Genomic DNA, 14,736 nt, shown 5'->3' on the forward strand with positions numbered 1-14,736 from the left:
ACCTAGGGGGAAGGACTCCATTCCACTGAAGGAAAGTGCAAACAGCAGTGATAGAGAACAGAGAAAGGACACTGGAACAGAAGAGATGGAGCACCAGAGGAAGAGTGTACTGATCATGCATTGAATATGGGTACCACTGTAACAGGCTCTCGGAACATAAGCAAAACAACTATGTTAGATGTACCAAGGCACCATCCTAACTTAAGAGTCCACTATATAGATCCATACACCTGCCAAAATGAGAGCAAAGACCTAAATCAATATAGTTCATAGCTCTGGGAAAGTCTCTAAATGTACTAACCTTGCCTCTTTGCTTTTGTAGTTCTGTTTATTGGTAACTGTTTTTGATAATTGAAGAATATGTCAACCAGGGTATGGTTTTTATACATAAAAAGGCAAGAACAATAAGGTTTGTAGCTATACATTTTGGGATACATGATTCCCTGCGTAGTCTGCCAGGCAGTAAAGAAAGACTGTGTATCGGCTTTAAGAGGCGTGTGTTCTCTGAAGGAGTTACCTCGTAACACCATTGTCATTTGAGGATAAACCACCCCGAACTTTTTGTTTACTTGTGCTGAGACTTCTCTTTCCAAACAATGGCCACACACACACACACACACACACACACACACACACACCTTCCAGGGCTCCACTGAGCTCACTGTCTTTCTCTGATAGAAAGAAAAACAGGCACCATATTTCTTTGGGAGCATTGCTTGTCTCCTCTGCGTGGCGAAGAAGGAGGGGAGGGGCACTATCCACAAACAAGCAGGGTTCTATGATGTTTGCTGGTGCGGATGGGGGGTGGTAGACACTGAGAGGATTGCTCAGCCTCTGCAGTCAGAAGCCTAAGAATCAGGTCCTGTGCAGCACCATAGAAGTAACTCTGAGCAAGGGCTCAGGGTTGATGACACAGCTTGGAGGAGGGGAAGCTGTGGGGCTGAGACTGCAGTAGGAGTGTAGGCTGAGTGGATTGACATGATCCACTTGGACAGAAATTGCTGGTGCAAGGGTTCTTTGGCATCCAAGCCTAAAGGTGATGTTTTATGTGTAACCTGGGGATTCTTACTGTGGGTTTTTGCTGCAGGGGCTGCTATAGGATCACTGGGGTTTGAGGTCTGGGCATAAAAAGGTGGAATTTAAAATAAACTTATGGTAAAATGCAGATAAACACAATATCATCATTTTGATAGATTTAGAAAGTGTGATGTGTACAATCTGATATTCATTTATTGTGGTTATATTTTGTTTGTGATTTAACAAATGAAGCTGGCCTGAAGAACAGAGTGTGGAGCTATCCACACTAGTTAGCCATAGAGGCCAGGCAGTGGCGGCATACACCTTTAATCCCAGTGCTCAGGAGGCGAAAGCAGGAAGATCTCTGTGAGTTCAAGGCCACCCTGGGCTACACAAGATTGATCCAGTTTAAAAGAGAAATAAATAGATCCAGGGAATGGTGGCTCACATCTTAAATCCCAGCACTTGAAAGTCACACATGATTAATCCCAGCACTAGGGAAGTGAAGAAAGAAAGGGATATGACTGGGCAAAGAGAGGAATATAAGGCAAGAGGAGACGGGAGCTCAGCCCATTCAGTCTGAGGATTCATGGAGACAGGACCTACCTACTTTAGTCTGAGAATTTGGAAGAGGTAAAAGTCTCACTAGTGACTGGTTCCTTTACTTCTCTGATCTTTCAACATTTAACCCTGCATCTGACTCTGGGTTTTATTATTAAGACCAATTAGAATTTGTGCTACAACTCACAACAAAGCATTCATTCACAGGGTAAAAGGTAAAGAGTTTTTGGGTATATTAATCAGGGATCTCTAAAGGAACAGAACTGATTGTGTGTGTGTGTGAGAGAGAGAGGGGGGTGTAGATTCATTAGAATAGCTTACAGTCTATAGTTCTAGTAGTCCAACAATGGATGTCTCCCGAGTCTCCAAAGGAAAGGCCAAGGACACAGTGGTTGTTGAGTGCATGAGCCTGGATGTCTCAGCAGTCCCAGTCTGATGCTGGAGTCCCAGAGAAAGCCTGGAGAGCTGCCATTCTTCAGTCTATGTAGGAATCTCAAAGAAGCATGTTATAACACCAGCAGAGAAATGTCTCAGCAACAGAATCTACAAACTCACCAGCAAGAGTGAAGACAAGCAGGCAAAAAGCAAAAGCTTTCTTCTTCCATAACACTTTATTGGGCTGCAAGCAGAGGTGTGGTCTAGGTAATAGAGTGTGTCTTCTCGCCTCAAATGATCCAGTCAAGAAAATCTATCACTAGCATGCCCAGTTGCTTCAATTTTAGCTGATTTCAGATGTAGTCAAGTTGACAGCCAAGATTAGTTGTTACACTTCTCAAGCATCAGTTTGGATCCCCACCACATACATAAAAACATAAAAATTGGGTAGAGCAACATGTACCTGACTCACAGCTCTGAGAAAACAGAGATGGGGAATCTCTGGGCCCTGCCAGACATCTAGTCTAGCTATATGGGCAAGCTCCAGGCTTAGGAAGATTCCCTGTCTCAATTACAAAGATGGACAGAGCCAATGAGATGACTCACTCACAACCAGGCCTAAAAACTTGAGTTTAATTCCCAGAACCCACATGGAGGAAAGATAAAACTAATTCCTCAAAATGTCCTCTGACTTCCATATACCCTTACACACACACACACACACACACACACACACACACACACACACACCATGAAAACAATGAATAAAAGTTGTAGCACAAATAATAAAACCCCAGAGACAGCTATTGGGGTTCAAGCTGAAGACAGAAAAGCAAAGCAGACAGCCATTAGAGAGCTCTTACCTCTACAAAATCTTCAGACTAAAAAGAGAGTGAATTCTTGTCTCATTCCAACTTATATTCCTCCCTAGTGCTGGAATTAAAGTTGTACATCTCCTCCGTCTCTATGACTAACTAGTGTGGCTGCTGGGATTAAAAGGTGTGTGCCATCACTTTTGGCTTGTATGGCTGACTAGTGCAACTAGCTTTGCACTCTGATCTTCAGGCAAGCTTTAGTTATTAAAACACAAATAAAATATCATGATATTTCTCTTTCTATATAAAATAAAAAATAAGGCTATAACTAATATAAGAAAAACTATAATCAATAAGTACAATAACTATATACATATATAATATATACATATATAAATATATCAGCAATGTCTAGTCCATGTGTATTTGACAAATTCAAAGAAAATACTTCATTATCTGCCTTATCTTAGTGAGTCCAAATTCTTGTTCCTAATTTACTTTCTCTTATAACTTTCATTACCATCCAAAACTATCTTTTACTCTCTCAACCTTATACACATTACACTTCTCTAGTAAATTTCTTTTCTAAGTCTCGTAAACAAGAAAAAACAGTAACTATAACTATCCAGTCTTCAACTACCTCAGAGACGTGAGGGAAATAATATTAACTGAGTAAGTAGGAAGTGCAAACAAGAGACTTACAAAAAATGTAAGAGATGACAGAAAGAGCTGGCTGCCTGGACAGTCACACAGGGTTCCTCTGCAATGTTGTGGCATCCATCTTTGGCCTAAAGGTCTAGGATATTTAACAGACTTTTCTGTGAAGCAGTATTTTTTAAGGACTGTTCCACCTTGTCTTGACAAATTTTGGCAATCACTCTTTTTTGTCTCCTTCTTGTCCAATTATGACAGCATACTACCAGCAGTTGAGGCAAAGGCATTTCTTTTCCAGTGGTTTACATTTGCCACAAAGAAAGTAAACTTCATGTGTAGTTACTTCAATGTGCACCATCTTTTCTAAAATAGATGGGTACTGCCAGGAACAGACATGTCTCATTGTCATAAAAAAAAGAACCTATGCTATTAAAACATCTTAAATGTCATATTCTGCAGATCTCTGAAGTGAATGGAAATGACATGTCAATCTAAAATATATCCCTGTTTGACATTGAAAACATACCTAATATGACTACAAGTTTAATTGTAATAGGTGACAAATTACTAACCTGCATTTCATTATTATTCTAAAAAGTTGGTAATAGTAACTTCCTTTTTAATTTATTTTTTAAAAAGTACCTTTTCTCATTTTATATGTCAATTCTAGTTCCCACTCACTCCCTTCTTCATGCTCCCTCCATCGTCTATTCAATACCACTCCCATCCTCTCCTCAGAGAGGTTAAGGCTTCCCATGGGCATCAACAATATCTAACACATTGCTTTGAAGCAGGACCAAGACCCTACCCACTATATCTAGACTGAGCAAGATATCCCTTCAAAGAGAATGGGTTCCAAAAAGCCAGTACAAACAGTAGGGATAGATCCTGTTTTCACTGCCAGTTAGCCACACAGTCTGCCCAAGTCATATAACTGTCAACCAAATTTAGAGAACCTACTTGATCCTATGTTGGTTCCACTGCTGTCAGGCCAGAGTTAGTGGGCTCCCATTAGCTCAGGCAAGCTGTTTCATGGGTATTCGCATCATGGTCTTGACCCCTTTGCTCATTTTCTTACTCTTCCCACTCTTCGACTGAACTTTGAGAGCTCAGTCCAGTGTTCCCCTGTGGATCTGTGCCTCTGCTTCCATAAATTGCTGTATAAAGGTTCTATGATGACATGTAAGATAGTCATCAATCTGATACATGGCAAGGCCAGTTCTGGCACCTTCTCCACTAGTGCTTAGGGTCTTAGCTGGGGTCATCCTTGTGAATTCCTGGGAATTTCCTTACTGACAAATTTCTTGGTAGACCCATGTTGGCTCCCTCAACCAAGATATCTCTTTCCTTGGTCTCCCTCTCTGTTCTTTCCCCATCTTGATGACCCTGTTTCCTCAACTACCCCTCCCTTCTCCCCTTCTCCTCTCCTCCTCCCCCTTTGCTCTCTCAGCAATGGAGGCATGTTCCTCTGACTCCACATCCTCTCCAGCAAAAGTTATCATTGCTGTGTTTGATCTTAGCCATTCTGATTGGTATAAGATGAAATCTCAGAGTCGTTTTGATTTGCATTTTCCTGATGGCTAAGAATGTTGAACATTTCCTTAAGTATCTTTCAGCCATTTGAGATTCTTCCGTTGAGAATTTTCTGTTTAGTTCCGTACCCAACTTTTTAACTGGATTATTTAGAATTTTGATGTCTAATTTCTTGAGGTCTTTATATATTTCGGAGATCAGTCCTCTGTCTGATGTGGGATTGCTAAAGATTTTTTCCCATTCAGTCGGCTTCTTTTTGTCTTATTTACTGTGTCCTTTGCTTTACAGAAGCCTCTCAGTTTCAGAACGTCCCATTTTTTATTGTTACTCTCAGTGTCTGTGCTACTGGTCTTACATTTAGGAAGTTGTCTCCTGTTCCCATGCATTGAAGACTACTTCCCACTTTCTCATCTATCACATTCAAAGTGGTCGGTGTTATCCTGAGGGCATTAGTCCATTTGGAATTGAGTTTTGTGCATAGGGGTAGATATGGATCTATTTGCATTTTTCTACATGCTGATATTCAGTTACACCAGCACCATTTGTTGAAGATATTTTCTTTTTTCTATTGTATAATTTTAGCTTCTTTACCAAAATTCAGGTGTTCACAGGTGAGGGAATTAATATTGAGGTCTTCGATTCAATTCCATTGATCAACCTGTCTATTTTTATGCCAATACCAAGCTGTTTTCCATTACTGTACACTGAATAGACATGGAGAGAGTGAACAGCCTTGTCTGATTTTAGTGGAATAACTTTGAATTTCTCTCCATTTAATTTGATGTTGGCTATTGGCTTGCTGTATATTGCTTTTATTAAGTTAAGATAAATTCCTGGTATCCCTGATCTCTTCAAGACATTTATCATGAAGAGGTATAGAACTTTGTTGAATGCTTCCTCAGAATCTAATGGGATGATTGTACCATTTTTTCTCTCAGTTTATATGGTGGATTACATGGACAGATTTTCATATGTTGAACCATCCCTGCATCACTGGGATAAAGCCAACTTGATCATGATGGATGATTTTTTAATGTGTCCTTGGATTCAGCTTGCCTGTATTTTATTGAGTATTTTTGCATCAATGTTCATGATGGAGACTGATTTGTAATTCTCTTTCTTGGTTGAGTTTTTGCATGGCTTTGATATCAGGGTAACTGTATCCTCATAAAACAAGTTTGGCAATGTTCCTTCTGTTTTATTATGTAGAGCAATTTGAGGAGTATAGGTATTAACATTTCTTTAAGTTCTGGTAGAATTCTGCACTGAAACAATCTGACTCTAGGCTTTTTTTGGGTGGGTAGGCTTTTGATAACTACTTCTATTTCCTTGTAGGTTATGGATCTATTTAAATTTTTCACCTGGTCTTGATTTAATTTTACTATGTAGCAACTATCCAGAAAATTGTCTATTTCTTTTACATTTTCCAATTTCATGGAGTATGGTTTTTGTAGTATGACCTAATGATTCTCTGGATTTCCTTGGTGTCTGTAGTTATGTCCCCTTTTTCATTTCTGAATTTGTTAATTTGGATGTTCTCTCTATGCCTTTTGGTTAGTTTGGATAAGGGTTTGTTTATCTTGTTGATTTTCTCAAAGATCCAACTCTTTGTTTCACTGACTCTCTGTATTGTTTCCTTGTTTCTATTTTGTTGATTTCAGCCCTCAATTTGTTTATTTTCTGTCATCTACTCCTTCTGGGTCAGTCTGCTTCTTTTTGTTCTAGAGCTTTTAGCTGTGTTGCTAAGTCACTGATGTGAATTTTCTCCACTTTCTTTATGTAGACAGCTAGTGTTATGAGCTTTCCTCTTAGCACTACTTTCATAGTGTACCACAGGTTTGGGTACCTTGTGTTTTCATTTTCACTAGATTCCAGGAAGTCTTATATTTCTTTCTTTATTTCTTCCTTGACCCAGGGTGATTCAGTTGAGCACTGCTCAATTTCCATGAGGTTGAAGACTTTCTGCAATTAATTTTGTTGTTGAATTCTAGCTTTAAACCATCGTGATCTAATAAGATACATGGGGTTATTCCAATTTTTTGTATCTTTTGAGGTTTGTTTTGTTATTGAGTATGTGGTCAATTTTAGAGAAGGTTCCATGAGGTGCTAAGAAGAAGGTATATTCTTTTGTGTTTGGGTGAATTGTTCTATAGATGTCTGTTAAGTTCATATGAGTCATAACATCTGTTAGTTCCCTTATTTCTCTGTTAAGTTTTTGTCTGGTTTACCTGTCCATGGTGAGAGTGGGGTGTTGAAGTCTCCTACTACTGGTGTGTAGAATTTGATGTAGGATTTTAAGTTTTAGTAATATTTCTTTTACATGTGTGGTTGCTCTTGTATTTGGGGCATAGATGTTCAGGATTGAGACTTAATCTTGATGGATTGTCCCTATTATGAATATATAGTGTCCTTCTCAATCTCTTCTGATAGATTTTAGTTTGAAGTCTATTTTCTTAGATATTAGCATAGCTGTACCCACTTGTTTCTAAGGTCCATTTGATTGGAAAATCTTTTCCCAACCGAGGTAATGTCTGTCTTTGAAGTTAAGGTGCATTTCTTGTAAAAAGCAGAAGCACGGATCCTATTTTTATACCCATTCTGCTAGCCTCTGTCTTTTTATAGGTGAATTGAATTCATTGATATTAAGAGGTATTAATGACCAGTGATGGTTAATTCCTCTTATGTTTTGGTGGTAGTGTTTGTGTGTTTCCCTTGTTTGGAGTTTTGCTGGGGGGAGGTTTACTGTTGCCTGTGTTTTTGTGGTTGTAGTTAGCTGCCTTGGATTGGAGTACTTTCTGCGGGGCTGGATTTGTAAATAGGTATTGTTTAAATCTGGTTTTGTCATGGAATATCTTGTTTCCTTCATCGATGGTAACTGAAAGCTTTGCTGGGTATATTAGTCTGGGCTTGCATCTGTGGTTTCTTACTATCTGCAGCACATCTGTCCAGGACCTTCTGACTTTCAGGATTTCCATTGGTAAGTCGTGTATAATTCTGTTTTCTTTCCTTCTTTCTTTTTTCTTTTTTTTATTAGATTTTAAAAAATACCAATCCAAATTCCAACTCTCTCCCTCCTCCCATTCCCTTGACACACCTTCCCATCCAACCCCCCTCTAATCCTAAGAGAGGGTAAGGCAATTGCTTTGTGGAAGGTCCAAGGCCCTCCCTACTACATCTAGGCTAAGCAAGGTAAACATCCGAAGAGAATAGGATCCCAAAAAAAACAGTACATGCAGTAGAGATAAATCCCAGTGCCACTGCTAGTGGTCCCTCAGTCTGCCCCAGCCATACAACAGTCATCCACATTCAAGGGGACTAGTTTGGTCCTATGCTTGTTCCTTCCCAGTCCAGCTGGAGGTGGTGAGCTCCCATTAGCTCAGGCAAACTGCTTCAGTGGATAAACCCCTCATGGTCTTGACCTCTTTGCTCATATTTTCATTCCTTCTACTCTTCAACTGGACCTTGGGAGCTCAGTCCAGTGCTCTGATGTGGGACTCTGCCTCAGTTTCCATCTGTTGTTGGATGAAGGTTCTATAGTGATATTTAAGACAATCATCAGTCTGAATACAGGGCAAAGTTCGAGCACCCTCTCCTCAATTGCTTAGGGTCTTAGCTGGGGTCATCCTTGTGGATTCCTGGGAATTTTTCTAGAGCCAGGTTTCTTGCTAACCCCATAATGGCTCCCTCAATAAAGATATCTCTTTCCTTGCTCTCATATTTGTCCTTTCTCCATCTCAACTATCTCATTCCCTCAAGTTCTTCTTAATCCTCCCTTTCTCCCTTCCTCTTCCCCTTCTTGCCTTCTTTCTATCCCCCGCCCCCATGCTCCCAATTTTGTCAGGCGATTGTGTCTGTTTCCAATTTTCAGGTGGATCTATACATGTTTTTCTTTGGGTTCACCATATTACTTAGCTTCTCTAGGATCATGAACTATAGGCTCAATGTCCTTTGTTTATGGCTAGTATCCACTTATGAGTGGTTCATCCACTGAGACAGTTTGCTTGAGCTAATGGTAGCTCACCAACTCCAACTGGACTGGGAGTGAACAAGCATGGAAACAAACAAGTCCCTCTGAAGGGGGTTGACAATTGGGGCAGACTGAGGGGCCACTGATAATGACCCTGAGATTTGTCTCTACTCCATGTTCTGGCTTCCTTGAGATCCTAGTCTCTTTGAATATATACCTTGCTCAACCTAGATGGAGTAGGGAGGGCCTTGAACTTTCCAAAGGGCAGGATGCATTGCCCTCTCTTAGGATTGGAAAGGGGTGGGGTGGGAGGGTCTGTGGACGGAATGGGAGGAGAGGATGAAATGGGAGGAGGACAAGAAGTGGGAATTTGGATTGATTTTTTTTTAAGTAATAAAAAAGAAAACAATCAAAGAAAACACAATAATATACATAATCCACACTGTGTATATTCCATCTTTATGTGGCTTATTTTTCTTTATTCCTATTACTTTTTCTACAAGTTTGCTCTGTCTCTTTAAAGACTTTGTTTTATTTTTTAAAAAAAACTATTTACTTCTTTTTATAATTCTCTATACTCTTTTTCTTCTCTCTCCCAAGCCTATGTACATTTATCCAATACGTGACCCATTTAGAGGTCTTTTTTTTTTATCTGAATCTGTCTTTATTGTGATCTGTAGTTATTTTCTGGCCAGAAGGTGTCTTTTCCTTTTTTTTTTTTTTTTTTTGCTAAGTGACTTCATTAGGGCCAATAAGGCCCTGTTTCCTCCACCCAGTCCAACATGGAGGAAGCATGTTTACTGTCTCTGAGACTTCCTGGTGGGAGCCATCCTCATTACCTAAACTCTGGAAAGCACCATGCATCATATGAACCCTTTTTATCTGAGTAAAAGCTAAATCTGCCATGCAGCACACTGTATGGCCTGGAAATATCTTTGTATATGGTGCTCAGAATCTGCCATGCTCTCCTGCCTATGCAAGCCTAGCAGACTCAATCCTGCTGCCTGCCCAGGCTGGAAGTGCTAAGCCCTGGTCATGGTCTTAGCTACTTTCCTTCCATCCCCAAGTGGGCACATAAGCATCCGAACCCGAAGTGGATGGTGACATCAACCCAAAAAGGGATCCAACGCTGTTCCTGTAACTAACGTGAATCAGGAAGCCTTCCCTTAAAAAAACTGTGCAGTTCCTGCCACTAAAGCTGAGTCAGGAAACCGCTTAAAAGAGCCATGTCTCTGCTTGTCGCCAGCAAACAGAGCAAGAAACTGCCTTATACTCTGTTTTTTTATATCTAGAATTCCTTCCCAAACTCTCTCAGGTTTTAAGTGGATTTAGTTGGCCAGGTGGGGTGCCAATTTGTAATCCATTTCTTAAGTAAATGGTAAAAAGCAGAATCATCTTAAAAACTCACATGAAATAAATCTCAACTCTTACTTGCAACTATATAGAAAGTACCAGTTGTTTTGTTATCTAGGGAGATAAAAAGGGAAACGTCATCAAATCAGAAAACTGGCTGTTATGTCCTTGTGAGCTGGACTGCTTTTCCTGGGAATAGTTTATCTTAAAAACCATTAGCAAGGCACTTGGTCTATTCTAACGCTACTCTGAAGCTTTATATCACCTAATAGTGTACAACTATCTTGTCAGCTGGGGAAATTAAATAATTTTCCTATGTTAACCTGAGCTGTGATATAAAACAGTTCTCAGGTATTTATAATTACTAACTTGTATAGCATTTCTTTGGATTTATTTTTATTCCTCAGAACTCTGTAGAAGCTAACATTATTGATATCAAATGGACAAGACAGCTTAAGGAGGAGTGATCCTCTAGACAATCCATAGATAGACATCCCCAGTAGATAGGGATGCATTCATGACAAAAAACAGCCTACAAGACAGGCAATGGAGGGACTCCCCATATATAAGTACATCATAGCAGATACCAGAGAAGAACATGTAGCATCAACAGTGTGAAGGCACAGCATAAGTAAAAGATATTCTGAAGTCTGTATTCGCATAAGCCTTGCTTGAACAAGAAATTCCCATGATGGAGTTTTTCTTTTGATAAGTTGATACCTGAACTTCAATTGACACCTGCTATGGCTCTAACAGGGCACTGCCACCGGCAGTGAAGAACCTATGGCCCTGAAGACAAACGAACTAATATGTCAACTAAGCCTGGAGGCTTGTCTCTCTCTAGAGTTCTTACTTCATAGAGTGATATATTTACTTTTTATTTCATTTTTAACTATGTGTGGGTAGTTGTGTGTGCACATGAGGATGGGCATCCATGGAGGTCACTGGTATTGGATACAGGTGACATGGGTGCTGAGAATTTAACTTAGGCTCTTTGGAAAAGTGACATGCTCTCTTAACTGCTGAGCCATCTCTCTAGTCCTGAAAGATATACAATTTTAAATTTTATTGAAAAATCAGTTCTTGTTAGAGGAGGGGAGGCTGCTAGTTAGTTCCTGGCCACTTAGCCCTGAAGTAATCACATAAAAACTGTATTAATTAAATCACTGCTTGCTCCATTAGCTTCTTATTGGCTAACTCTTACATATTTATTTAACCTATTTATATTAATCTGTATATTGCCACATGGCTTGGCTTACTGGCTAAATTTCCAGTGTCTGTCTCCAGCAGGACTACATTGCTTCTCCTTGATTCCACCTCCTTTCTCCCAGCATTCAGTTTAGTTTTCCCTGCCTAACTCTGTTCCCCTGTAGCTCTGCTATAGGCCCAAAGCAGTTCCTTTACTAACCAATGATATTCACAGCATAAGAGGGGAATCCCACATCAAATTCTCTCATTAAAAAAAAAACAGCTTAACCACAGTTTTCCCTACCTCCACTCCTCCCAGATCCCCCCACCTTTCTTCTCCCCCAAATTCACTTCTTCTCCATTTCCTCTTGAAAAAAGAATTGGTCTCCAAGAGAAGAGAGCTAAACATGACAAAACAAGATACAATAAGACAAGTCAAAAGCCTTAATATCTAGGCTGGCCAGGGAAACTCAATAGGAGGGAAAAGGTCCCTATGACCTATGTACCAGTAAGGAAGAGATATATTATGACGTCAAAGATGTCAAAAATAATAATACAAGAGCAAGTCTCCCAGGGGTAACAAACTAAACACAACATAACAAGAAGGGAATGGAGAAGCAGGATCTGGGAGAGGGTGTGGGGAGTGGGACTGAGAGGAGTGGAGGAGGGCAGGCTGCAGTTGGGCTGTATTGTGTGGGAGAAAAATAAATACAAAGAAAAGATACATCTAGTGGTGGCGATGTCAGAGGAGCAGCCGGTGGCAATTGAGTTTCAGGAGTTAGCTCACCACAATGCAAGGCCCTGATGGGTAAATTTCAGAGGAAAAAAGGCCTGGAGGGCTTCAGTTCCAGAATGTTTCCTGCTACAGCTGTGCCTTTACATGTTTTCTGCTCCCATTTTTCACTGGTATTTGGCCTGGTGTGAATGAGTGTGAGGAGATCCCCACTGCCTTTAATGTAGTGTGGCTATTTCATGGAAGTATCCCATTCTACTGGGCATTTTTACCTGTGGATTTTTATGAAGATGTTTCCTCTTAAGCTGTACTGCTTAATTGAAGTAATGATTTTATACAAGAAGAGTGTTAGTTTAAATAGAATTTTTATGATTAAGGGTTTTTAACAAATATAGAAAGGGATTATAATGGAGGCTAGTTTTGTGGAAAAATTAATATGGGTAAATGTAGGATATGATGTTGCCCCTGCCCATCATAATACAAGGCCGGGAAAGGATAGAAAATATGAACAAGGAAGTGTCACCAGGCTAGGACTTAAAAGTTTTACTTTAGGAGACAAATAGATTGTGGTTTAAGTTAATGATTAGGAAAACAACTGAGTCCCAAGAATTAGCTCAAGTGGTTTTTGATACTGGGAAGTGTGTTCACAGGTTGTGGGGTCATCATAGCTAAGACAAAGCTTTAAACCATTGACTTTATGTAAGTAGAACTTTAAAAATTGAATGCTTAGTTAAGATAACTGGGCAGGGTTCTAAATATGAAAAGTGAAGCAAGTAACCTGTTTTCCTGGCAATTATAAGAGTTACTGCCTATTTACACAGTTATGGATGACGGGCTCCTGATCTGTGAGAAGTCTAAAAGGTAAGTGTTTGACTAAGTGTGGATTTCTCAGGAAATGCATAAAGATGTGCTTAAGAAATGTATTGGGGTTGACTTGTTTCAGAAAAATGTTTTGACAGTGATTATGTAGGAACTGTGTGACTTTGGGTAATGCAGAAAATTCTCTCTGTAACAAACATGTTATGGGGATTCTAAAAAGGGTATTAAAAAAGAAAGAGCAGAGAGACAGATGATAGAGAAACCCTGAAGGGGTGATGTGTGTGTGTGTGTGTGTGTGTGTGTGTGTGTGTGCGCACGCATGCGTGCATGCATGTGTATTGTCCCTTTTGGTTGTCCCCAGAATTAAGTTTTACTCACTCAGATAGAAAGGTCAATTGAGTGATTAGTCAGAGACTCCATGCCCCCATTCAATTCCTGAGCTGCTAAAGTCTGATCCTCACAGCAGCAATCTAGGAATCACTAAGATAAAGTCACAGAGAGGGTGACTTCCAACTCACTATGTAAGCAAAAAATGATCTTGAATTTGTTCGCTAGAAGATGTACAGATTTTCTTTGTTTTTTGTTTTTTTTTTTTTTTTTTTTTTTTTGGTTTTTTCGAGACAGGGTTTCTCTGTAGCTTTGGAGCCTGTCCTGGAACCAGATTTTCTTTGGGTGTGAACAGTTTTATTTTTTTGTTTTGCTTTGTTTTTTATGTTTGAGACAGGAATCCTCTGTACCATAGGCTGTCCTCCATTCTGGCTATGTAGTAAGGGATAACCCCAAATTTCTGATCCTCCTACTCCCACTTCCTAAGGGCAGCAATTTCAGGCATGTCCATCCATACCTTGTTTGCATGATCCTAGTGACTGAACCTAGTGCTCACGTACACAAGGTAAATGTTCTACCAGCTGAGCTACATGCCTCTGTTTAACTCTATTCTGTGAATCTATCTGAGTTACAGTGTATAAACCAGTCCTGTGAACACACAAAGATATAAAATATAAGCTTCACCAAAAGGTGACTCCCAGAGGATTGCGATATTCTCAGTATTATAGCAAAGCTTTGTACTGAGGATGTTTTTTGCTGAGGAAAAGGAAATTTATTCCATTATAGACCAAAGTGGTATCTGAGACCTGGAGAAACAAAAGGCGGGGATAGAGGAAGCACGAAGCATCTTCAGGGGCGATTTCTAGTGACTTCATCCCAAGTTCAGTCTATTGTAAAATTTCACAAGTTTGTAGTGATTATGAGAAAATCAAGTACAAATAATGACGGTTATATGGAACTCAATTTATGCAGCCTGAAGTTTTATATTTATTCTTAAATGATTATTTCCTATTTTGTTGTTAAACTTTCCTTTTTTTTTTTTTTTTTTTTTTGGTTTTTCGAGACAGGGTTTCTCTGTGGTTTTGGAGACTGTCCTGGAACTAGCTCTTGTAGACCAGGCTGGTCTCGAACTCACAGAGATCCGCCTGCCTCTGCCTCCCAAGTGCTGGGATTAAAGGCGTGCGCCACCACTGCCCGGCTAAACTTTCCTTTTTTATGGTGAAGATTTGATGGTGTGTCCCTGTCATCGCAACACTTAGGAGGTGGGATGAAGAGAATCAGGAGTTCAAGGACATCTTCACCTACACAGTGAGTTTGAGATCAACCTGGGCTACAGGAAATGTACTCTTTTATATATTGTAAGTGCCTCCAAAAAAATGTTTTCTTCTCTTATG

The sequence above is a fragment of the Microtus oregoni genome, unplaced genomic scaffold (genome assembly GCF_018167655.1).
Source record: "Microtus oregoni isolate MIOR12 unplaced genomic scaffold, Mior012 000086F_ref0000336, whole genome shotgun sequence".
In the NCBI taxonomy this organism is placed as follows: domain Eukaryota; kingdom Metazoa; phylum Chordata; class Mammalia; order Rodentia; family Cricetidae; genus Microtus; species Microtus oregoni.